Below are 10,363 nucleotides of genomic sequence, written 5' to 3'. Positions count from 1 at the left end.
AAGAAAACTAAAAGGAATAATTCATACTTCTCAGCAGAAACTATGCACACAAGAAGAAAATAGAGTGACATAAATAATATTATGAAAACTCTACCAAGCCAATAACAACCACAAGAAATAGGAGTGGAAAAATTAGTCCATGGTAAAATAAACTTCAAGGAGATTAAGATAATGAGAGATAAGAATATCCACATCATAATGATTACAGAAACAATACACCAGGAACATTAATAGGTATTAATAAACATATAACATTAAAAAACATATACTATCCATGAAATTCCTTCAAAAAACATCAATCGAATTCTCACAGTGTTGAAAATAGAATTAATCATCTCAATAGTAATTGTAGGGTATGTCAATTCACCACTCTCAAGGAAAGACAGATCATCAGGAAGAAACTCAATAAAGAAACAAAATGTTGAATTCCAGTTCAACTTCCTAAACATTTATAGAGCAATCCTCCCAGAAAAAACACAACATTCATTCTTTTCTTGTGCACATGGTATATAAGCTAACATATATCGTTTATTAAGTCACAAAGCAAGCCTGAACAAATAAAAAAACATTGAGAGTCTGTTTATTTATTTATTTATTTATTTATTTCCTCAAATCAAAATGCTATAAGACTTGATATCAACAATAGAAAGAACAGGAACATAAATATAAATGTATGGATATTGAGCAACATTCTGTTTTAAAATGTCTGAGTAATAGATCAAATATTAAATGAAATTACAAAATTCCTTTCAGTAAATGATGGCAATAACACACAATACCAAAACTTTTGGAATACAGCAAAAGCAATTTTCAGAGGACAATGTACAGAAATTAATGCACTAATGAAAACAGAGGAAAAATTTAAAATCAATACGTAACACAGAACGGCCAACTACAACAAAGGCAAAAACCATGCAACAGCAGAAGAAAAGAAATCAGAAAGGTTACAGTGGAACTAAATGAACTAGAAAAGAAAAAACAATCAGAAAAGTCAACAGGAATTGGTTTTTGAAATGTTTAACAAGATGCACAAACTGCTGACAAATTTAACAAAAATAAAAGAAAGAAAAGATGGAAATATCTATAATTAGACATGAAAAGGATGATATCACAACAGCTTCAAATGAAATAAAATTATGGCACATTACTACAAAAGACTGTAACAGGTTTCATAATCTAGAACAGATGGACAAATACATGGGAATACACCATCTACCAAATTGAATGCAGGTGGATGCTCACCTGAACAGACTCATAATCAAAGAAGAAGTAGAGAAGGTCATCAATAAACTTCCAATCAAGAAAAGCCCAAGATCACATAGCTTCACAGAGGAATTCTAAGAAGTGTTCTGGTAAAAGCTGTCACCAATTATACCAAACTATTCTAGAATGTAGAAAGGGACAGCAACTCCCAAACTCATTATTTCTATGACACAAGCATAACCTGATCCTAAAACTAGGCAAAGATGCCAACAAAGACTTAAAGATCCTACACACTCCTTCCAATTTGTGGCTGAAATGTCCTAAGGTGAAAATAAAAATCGCAGATGATTGCTTTCATAAAGTTGAACTTTGGTTCAGATCTCTTACTTTGAAGGGTGTCCAATGAATGGTGGCATGGGACTGCCATATGCTTACTACGTAAGTATTCTTATAGCATGTATTAGTCTAGTAGACATGGTTCTGTCTTTGTGAATGAGTGTTCCTGAAAGTTTTGCCCTATCAGCAACCTGCATTGTTTGTTTAAATGGACTTAAAGTTTTAATATGTACAAGTCAGCAAATCATGTAAATTTTCCTTTGCTCAACAGTCTCTTAAATTCTATACCAATGGCTAAATTCTATACCAATGGCAATATAATTACCTTATGCCTCAGAGGGATGATTGATCCTACTCTTTATCATCAATGATAACGATGTTTATAGTGAACCAGAGATAATATACATAGATATGTGAATGAATTGGAGGCTTGCCCTTAATTCTAATCCTGATCTAATAATAATGATAATAATCTAATAATAATAATAATGACATGGCCTTCTTTGATGTTCAACCTCATAAAGACATCACTGATATAGGTATAGATATAGGTGCTATAGGAAAGTGTGGTGAAGAAACCAGATGGTGCCTGGCTATCTGAAAGAATAGCATCTGGGGTTCTTAAAGGTTTGTCTTCAAACAAGCAGTCATCTAAAAGAGGCATCAGCTAAATCCACATTTAGCTGATTTAGAAGTGCACTAACCTGTGTAATCTAAAGATTACAAATAATAAAATATAAATTTGCATAAGGGAATGTTACCAGAGTTGTGAACACCCAGTTTGCAGAAGACTATGAATAAGAGTGCAAGCCCCCAAACCATTTGTAGGAACCACATAAGATTTAAGCCTCCAGTGAGTCACCTCTGACCACAGTGCAGAGATGTGCTTAGCCTTGCTATCAGACAGATAGCGTTATAAAATTGATCGTGGCTAATTTAGTTATGTTAAAATGTAAACCTTGTCTTTTGATGTCCCTTTTGACCCATTTTTAAATGGCTTCAGTTTTAGTATTTTTTGCTTTCTTTTGATTCTGTTTGTCCAGTCATTGTTGTTTTTGTTTGTTTGTTTGCTTGTTTGCTTCCTTTGTGTGTGCTTTGAATGAATTTCTGTTTATGAAACCCAGGATAGTTAGTCCTACAGAGACAGTGACTGGATAGATAAATCCCTACGCGTATGGTAAGGGAAGATGGGGTAAATAAGGAGCAAACCACAATGAGTATGGGAAGAAAATGTTCTGAAATTGATTGTTGTGATGACTGCAAACATCACCTTAATATGATTGAATGATTAAATTATATGATATTTGACATATATGCCGATGAAAGTATTTAAAGAAACAACAAAAGCAACAGTGCCTTTTGAGGGAATTTGGTGGACCAGTTAAATTTAAGCAGGGATGTCAGTTCCGGTCATGGGGACTGTTTGGGTTTTCACAAGTGCTCATCTGGAAAGATAGTCTTGATAGACGTTCTTCTCTAAGGATACAGGTCTATCTCATGGACTTAATAGGAGGAAGTTTTCAGGAAACGAAAGACCACATTGACGATAAATGGGCAAGGACAGTTGTACTGAGGAATTATATTTCACAATGACATTGTACCTGTTCAAGGGCTACCCTAAGAAAACTTTATTGGGAAAGCTTACAAAACCTTACAAAAATATCTTTGATATATTTATGGCGAGTAGTTTGTCACTTGCCTTCATCTACTGTATTTGAATTCCATTTTTCCTTTATGCTTTAAGCCCTCTTGTATGTATGTTCACACATATAGACATATACACATAGTTAATTTTACAAACATTGCAACAAAATCATAGAAGTCTTTATGAAACAAAATAGAAAATTATGAAGCGATTGCCTGTTGACATGTCCTCCATCTGGGTTTTACATATATTTTTTTAGACTGCGCTCCCACCTCTCAAACCCTTTCCTAAAGAACATTGCCCTCCTCCATTTATACCACATTAAAACATCAGAGTAGACATGTTAAGGTACCTTTAAACATTCATTGAGCTTCAGAAACAATAAGATAGCTGGGGGAGCAAGAGCAGGGCTGGTGTGTGGATGGGGCAAGGTTTCCCAGTGAAATTTTAACAGGACTATGTTTGTTACTCCAAAACAATAAACAGGTGCATTGTCATGATGGAACAAACATCCTTGTTGTGACTTATTTAACCTTCTCCTCAACAAAGCAGTTTGAAGTTTTCCTTAAACTTAATAAAACATTTCCATGATTTTCTAGCTCCTTTTGATAAAAACATCAGTGATTTTCCTTTTCGAATAAAAACAAAACAAAAAACAGTCATAGTAACCTGAGCTGTCATTACTGTCCTGAAATTATCACTGTCTTTCAGACACTCCCTGAAATTCTGATCAATCTAAAAATTGCTGTGCAACATTCCTGTAAGCTTGTTGCATTACACCAATGATTTTGGACGATGACCACTTGGATTTTATTAAAATTCTTATACTAGTCCTTAAGTCAAAATTTTTCCCCCACAGCAGCATTTTGTTAAGAACCCTTAATGAGACCCACACAAGTGTCTTACTGAGAGAACTTGTCTGTATAACTACTCACTGATAGTAGTTGCTAGGTGCCATGAAGTCAAACAAGGATATGTGCAGCACATTTACCAATGCAATGAGTTGTTTGATCGCTTGACTACTGTTTTCATGGGTATTGATTACGTATCCAAGCAAAATGAAATCCTTGACCACTTCAATCTCTTTTCCATTTATCCTAATGTCAACTACTGGTTCCGTTGTGAGGATTTGGGTTTTATTTTCATTGAGTTGTGATCGATATTGAAGTCTATAATCCTTGATCTTCATCAGCAAGTGCTTCAAGTTCTGCTCACTTTCAGCTAGCAAGGTTGTGCCATCTGCATATCGCAGGTTGGTAATGAGTCTTCCCCAAACCTGATACTGATGTCTTCAGACACTTCGGCTTCTTTGATTGCCCGTTCAGCATACAGATTGGATAAGTGTGGTGAGAAGATACAACCCTGGCGCACACCTTTCATGATTTTAAACCATGTGCTATTTCCTTGCCCTGTTCACACAGCTGCCCTTTGATCCACGTACAGGTTCCATGTGCGCACAATTAAGTGTTCTGGATTTTCCATTCTTCTCATAGCTATCCTTAGTTTGTTCTCATAACAAGCTGTTTGTTTATCATAACAGACTGATTACAGGCACATATTTAAATACATTTTGTATGGAAAAAATACTTGGTTATCTATGAACTGGAGCATTAGTAGCAACACATTTGACACATGGGTTGTGTGTGTATGTTTGTGTGATGTTATCAGTCACTAATTCTCAATGACTAAGTACTTGAGTTGAGGGCTGGGTTAAGTTGTAAACTGCTGACATGCTAATTCTGTATTTTTTATTTATTAGTGGGAAAAGTTTTATAAAAGGATATTTCTCTCATATAGTCGAAGATAAGTGCCCTACCTGTTCCAGCATTTTCTTTACTCACTACTTCCAAAATAACTAATAGTCTCCCTATCATTCTTCAAAGGTTCCTTACTGAAGCTCACATTTTTGAATCATTAACCAGTGGAAGCCTCTTCAGGATGATGTTTGTTTTTTCAGTTTCTGGGTATCACTCTAAATTAACTTGAGGTCACAAAGCAACAACAGCAGTCTTTGATAACTTTCTTTCATCTTTTTATGTCAAGATGTTTCAAGCTCCTTTTGTATCTAGTGTGCTCCATTTTTTTCTGAAATGCTCCACTTTTTTAACTGGGAAATTACATTTCTAGACAATCATGTGGCAGAGGATCCTTGTAATGGCCCAGTGCTTAAGAGCCCTGACTGTTAGCTGCAAGGTTCATGGTTTAAGCCCACCAACAACTCTGCGGAGAGAGATTTATAGCTTCAGAGACCCTATAAAGAAAGAATCACTATGAATTGAAATCCAAGTGATAGAAGTGGGTTAAATTTGGTTTATTAAAATTTCAAAATATAATTATTAAAAGTTTTTGTGTGTGATATTCATAGATATAGCATCAATGTTCTTTTAAAAAATTTAAACTTTAGCTCATCACGATGTAAACTCCTGTCTTCCATAGACAGATTTCCCTAAGTACTTCATGCATAATGATTTTATAATCACATGTTAATCACTTCTTTATCGATTTTTCTGAGTTTGCTGCTGGAGCCCAGCTGACATCAGAATAAGTGCAGCCTTTCTTGATTACTAGCGATGTACAGTTCATTCTTCTTCAGTGCAGATCTCTTTTATTACGATTCTCTCCAGTTTTTGACCAGAGCAAAACTGAGTTTTGTTTTTGTCCCAATATTCTCACTGCTAATAAATTATTTTTTGTGCCTTCCAAAGTCCCTATTTTTCCCTCTTGTCATTATAAGGACTTTATTGTGTGTGAACTAGGCCATGTCACTTTCATTAACCTCTCTAGAGATCTTCTTTTTATTCTTATCTTTATCCTTCTCTGGCATTTATTACACATCCTTGGATTCTTTCCCTACCAGATTGTTTATACCTTGTCTACAATCTTTGATATTTATATTTTCCATTTCAACTACACTTTTCTATTTGTGTTTTTTCCTTCAAAGAAAGGTTGATGACTACACATATATCATTTTCTTTAAAGAATAATATGAAACACAATGTGATGCACTGATTTCCTTTCTTTTAGCTATAATTTAATTTCTTATAGTCAGTAAATTCCTGTATGTTATATATGTGCCACTTTCCTCTGGTATGCAACTATATGGGCATAGCTAAAGGACAGGGCACCTCTCCCCTGACAGGCTCTGTGATACTAGACATGTGGGATTTCTTGGTGATTTAGGGAATTTAGAATGGTGTTTTTGTCCATGTAAATAGAAACTTTGTATCCTGTCACTGCTCAGGGAAAGAGAATTGTCCTATGAATTACATTTCTTCAGTAATGGATCATATTCATGGTTTTGTGTTAAATATCCTAAGCAAAATTATATAACTATGCAACATTACTGCTTCTAAGCAACTTAGAAAGTCTATTTTGAAAACCATTTATTTTACTTTTGCAAATTTTAATGCCATTATCAATATCCCCCCACTCCCCCTAGACTATGGCTCATTTAGTACTTGTGTTTGGGTGCTTCAATAATGATAACAATAGCAATAATAAAGATAACACATTGAAGTCAACCGATTGTTAGATCATGATCCATCCCCATGACTACAGAAATCTTTGTGGATGTCAGTTGGAATCTGACAAATGGAACAGTTCCAATATTCTAAGTGAAATTTCAATCATGTAATGGTTAACATACCAAAAAAAGAACAGAATAGAGGATATAAATCAAACTAAGAAAAATACATTTTAATGTATATAAATTTGTGGATAAATATGAAAAGGCAGCAGTTTTCCTGTGTTTAGCAAGTGCTTCCCCTTAGTTTGCTTGACCATATGTACTTACACTGTACTTCTAAAACGCTGGTATTTGGATACGGTCTGGAAAAAAAATAGTAACTACCCATTTATAGAACAGATTTATAGACCCTGGGTGTGAAAACAGTTGATATATTGGACCGTTAACCAAAAGGCTGAATGAAGGCTTGTGTCCACTGGAAATGTATAAGAAGATAGGCCTGGGGGATGTACTTCCAAAAATGGAACCATTGAAAACCGTATGAATGACAGTTCTCCCTGACCCCCTTGAGGTCACCATACATTGGGATTGACTTGATGGCCGCTAACACTAGTAGGGAAGAGTTTAAGGTCTACACAGGTACTGTTATCTCATTTTGTCCACACAAAACCCTCCAAAGATGTATAATTTGTTAGCCATGATACACTTGGGAAAATGGAAACAAGAATTACAAAATACAAACATTTTAAGTTTTTATCTAATGGTTCTAAAATCAGCCCTACATAGAGTATATTTCTGGATAAATATTTTCTTAGATAATATTGCTAAAACAAACTTCTTTCAAGATATTTTGAACATTTTACTGAATATGCATTTATCCAATGAAAGATCAGAACTCTAATAATGGAATAATTAGCAGAAATTAATCTAGGCTAATCTATAAAAAAACTTCAAATAATTAAGTGGTGTTTTAAATTCTATAATGCAGGATAGAATACATTGCCCTAGTCTTATTTTTATTATTCAACATAAATATAGGCATAACATTAATATTTACCTTATTATGCATGCATTTGTGACTGAGTATATTATCAAAAATAGCACATTTTATTTATTTTGTACAATATGACAGTTTTCAATGTAAATCTATTCCATTGTATTTATATGATGAGCATTCAACTAACATGTATATTCTCAACATAATTTTAAAATGTACTTGCAATGTTTACCAACAAATTTACTGAAACTTCCACAATAATATTCAGGTCTTTTACCTCTGTCACATAAACATGAATTCAACTCTGTGATGAACTGATTTCTCTATTTCAGGCAGAACTCCTGATGGCACAGTTATTATGCACTTCACTGCTAGCTAAAACATTGATGGTTTGAATCCACCCGCTGCTCTATGGGAGAAAGGTGTGGCAGTTGAAGTCATGGAAGACTTATAGCATGGTCATCCCTTTAGAACAATTCAATTCTACTTTATAAGGACCTCTTGTAGCTGGAACAGACTTGACCTCTTTGGGATTATTTGAAATATATAATGGCACTGGACTCAGTTTGCTGTCTGTGAAATGATCTTCACTTAATGGAACCACCACAAAAGCAGGTATTGCTTTACTTTGGATATGTTTACAGAAGAGACTTCATTTGAGAGTGAGAGAAATTAGTTTGGAAGAAAATTTGTGGATTTTGTTTAAGGAAATGTTCTGCTTCTTTGAGTGACAGATAGACATGCTTTTTGTAACTACACAATTATGCTTTCAGGCAAACTCTTCTTTTTCATCGAGATTATGAAAGGCAAGGAAACAATGAGGAATTGTTCCAGATTGGAGGAGCCTTAGGAGAAACAAAAATGAAATACAATGTAAAATGATTCAAAAAAAGAAAAAGTACATTAGGGGAAAACTGGTTAAATTTGAATAAAGCACTTAATGTGCTAGTATTTTTGTACTAGTATTTCCTTGTTTTGTTAGTATTTTGTACTAGCATGTCCTTGTTTTGATCATTATTCTTTGGTATTAAGAGAATCTGGACATTAGGAAAAGACACCTCTGGAACATTATATTGGAATTCCTGACCAATTTTTGAAACATTTTATATAAATTTAAAATTATTTCAAAATAAAAAGTTATTTTTTTATTAATAAAAAGTCTATATATTTACAAACCACTAACCTTAAGTAGATTTCAGTGCTGATTCAAAATATGTTATAAATTTCACATACTTATTTACATCACTAAGACTCCTCCTGGGAATTTTGATGAACACTGTATACTAGTTCCACCTTAATTATTTACCTTCTTAAGAAATAAAACAACCAATGATTAGGGCAACAAATATACAAATGTACTTGATGCACAATGGATGTATGTATGGATTGTGATAAGAGTTGCATGAGCCCCCAATAAAGTGATTTAAATAAATAATAATTTTAAAAAGAAAGAAAAAAACCATTGTCCCTAAACTCCTTTCTCCCTCCTGTTCTTCCTTGCTCTTATTTTCATTGTCTAGATAATATTTACCATATGAGTTTCCAAAATTTCAAAGTCATAACTAAATAATAAAGTAGTTGCATAAATACCAAGGCTAGTCAAAAAGAATTTCCAGTTTTGACATACACATGTGTACTACAAGCAGAATGTGTTTTAACATGTCTTTGTGATCATTAAATGGTTGCAGACAAGTTTTCTCAATCTCATGGTACTTAAAAAAGAAAAGACAAGCAGTGGCTTCCAAAGGAATCACCTGGGAGAGAAACATTGAAGGCAGACAAGTCACATTAGAGGGTTATGGGGAATGTTTCTTGGCATGCTAAAGGAGAAACATTAGTAAAATTTTGGAAGACAAAGTATGTTCAAGGGAATTATTATGAAGAAATTTTAGGGAAATGGAAACTGTACTGGTAAGGAAAAAACAGAAACTTGTGCTGAGCACATTTTTGTTCCTACCATGGCACGACACCTGCTCCTTCTTCAAGGGTAGTTAGGGCTGTACAGTAAGAGTCTCATTGGAAAACCTTACCTCACCCTATAGACAGGATCTTTACCTTTCAGACTTCATTTTGTTGTCAAAACTCAAAGAAACATTAAAAGTAATAAAATTTGAAACCCTCAAGGATACAAAAACTGCCATCATTTAAAGATGTTGTGGAAAAAATGTGTAGAATGCTTCAAAGAAGGGTTAGAGAGATGAAAAAGCGGACTTCTGGGTGTATACAGATAGATAGAGGATATGTCAAAACCATTTTGATGTTCTTGCTTAAAGGTGTCTATACATTTATAATATTAATTTTTACTTACCTTCATACATTGTAAAATAAATACCAAACCCATCGTAGCAAAATATAGTTCCTTCCTATAGGCACTATAGAGAGTTGTTCAGTCTTATGTCCTTTACATGTTTCACTCCAAGAATTCATAAAATATCAATTAAAAGGTTTAAGAAGCTGATGAAGCCCTAGAAGCACTCACTCCTCTATGCCAAGACATTTGTAAGACATTATTTGGCTAACTGACTTGAAGAGATCTATATTTGTACCCATTCCAATGAAAGGTGACCCAACAGAATGTTCAAAGTATAGAACAATAACCTAGATAACTCATGCAAGTAAAATTTTGCTGAGGATCATCCAACAACGATTGCAGCAATACATTGACAGGGTTAAGGCTGCATTCAGAAAAGAATGTGGAATAAGAGATATCATTGGT

Source organism: Echinops telfairi, unplaced genomic scaffold (genome assembly GCF_000313985.2).
Source record: "Echinops telfairi isolate 266 unplaced genomic scaffold, ASM31398v2 ScPeMD7_3509;HRSCAF=4178, whole genome shotgun sequence".
In the NCBI taxonomy this organism is placed as follows: domain Eukaryota; kingdom Metazoa; phylum Chordata; class Mammalia; order Afrosoricida; family Tenrecidae; genus Echinops; species Echinops telfairi.
The sequence above is the reverse complement of the archived record's forward strand: the minus strand, read 5'-3'. Positions refer to the sequence as shown.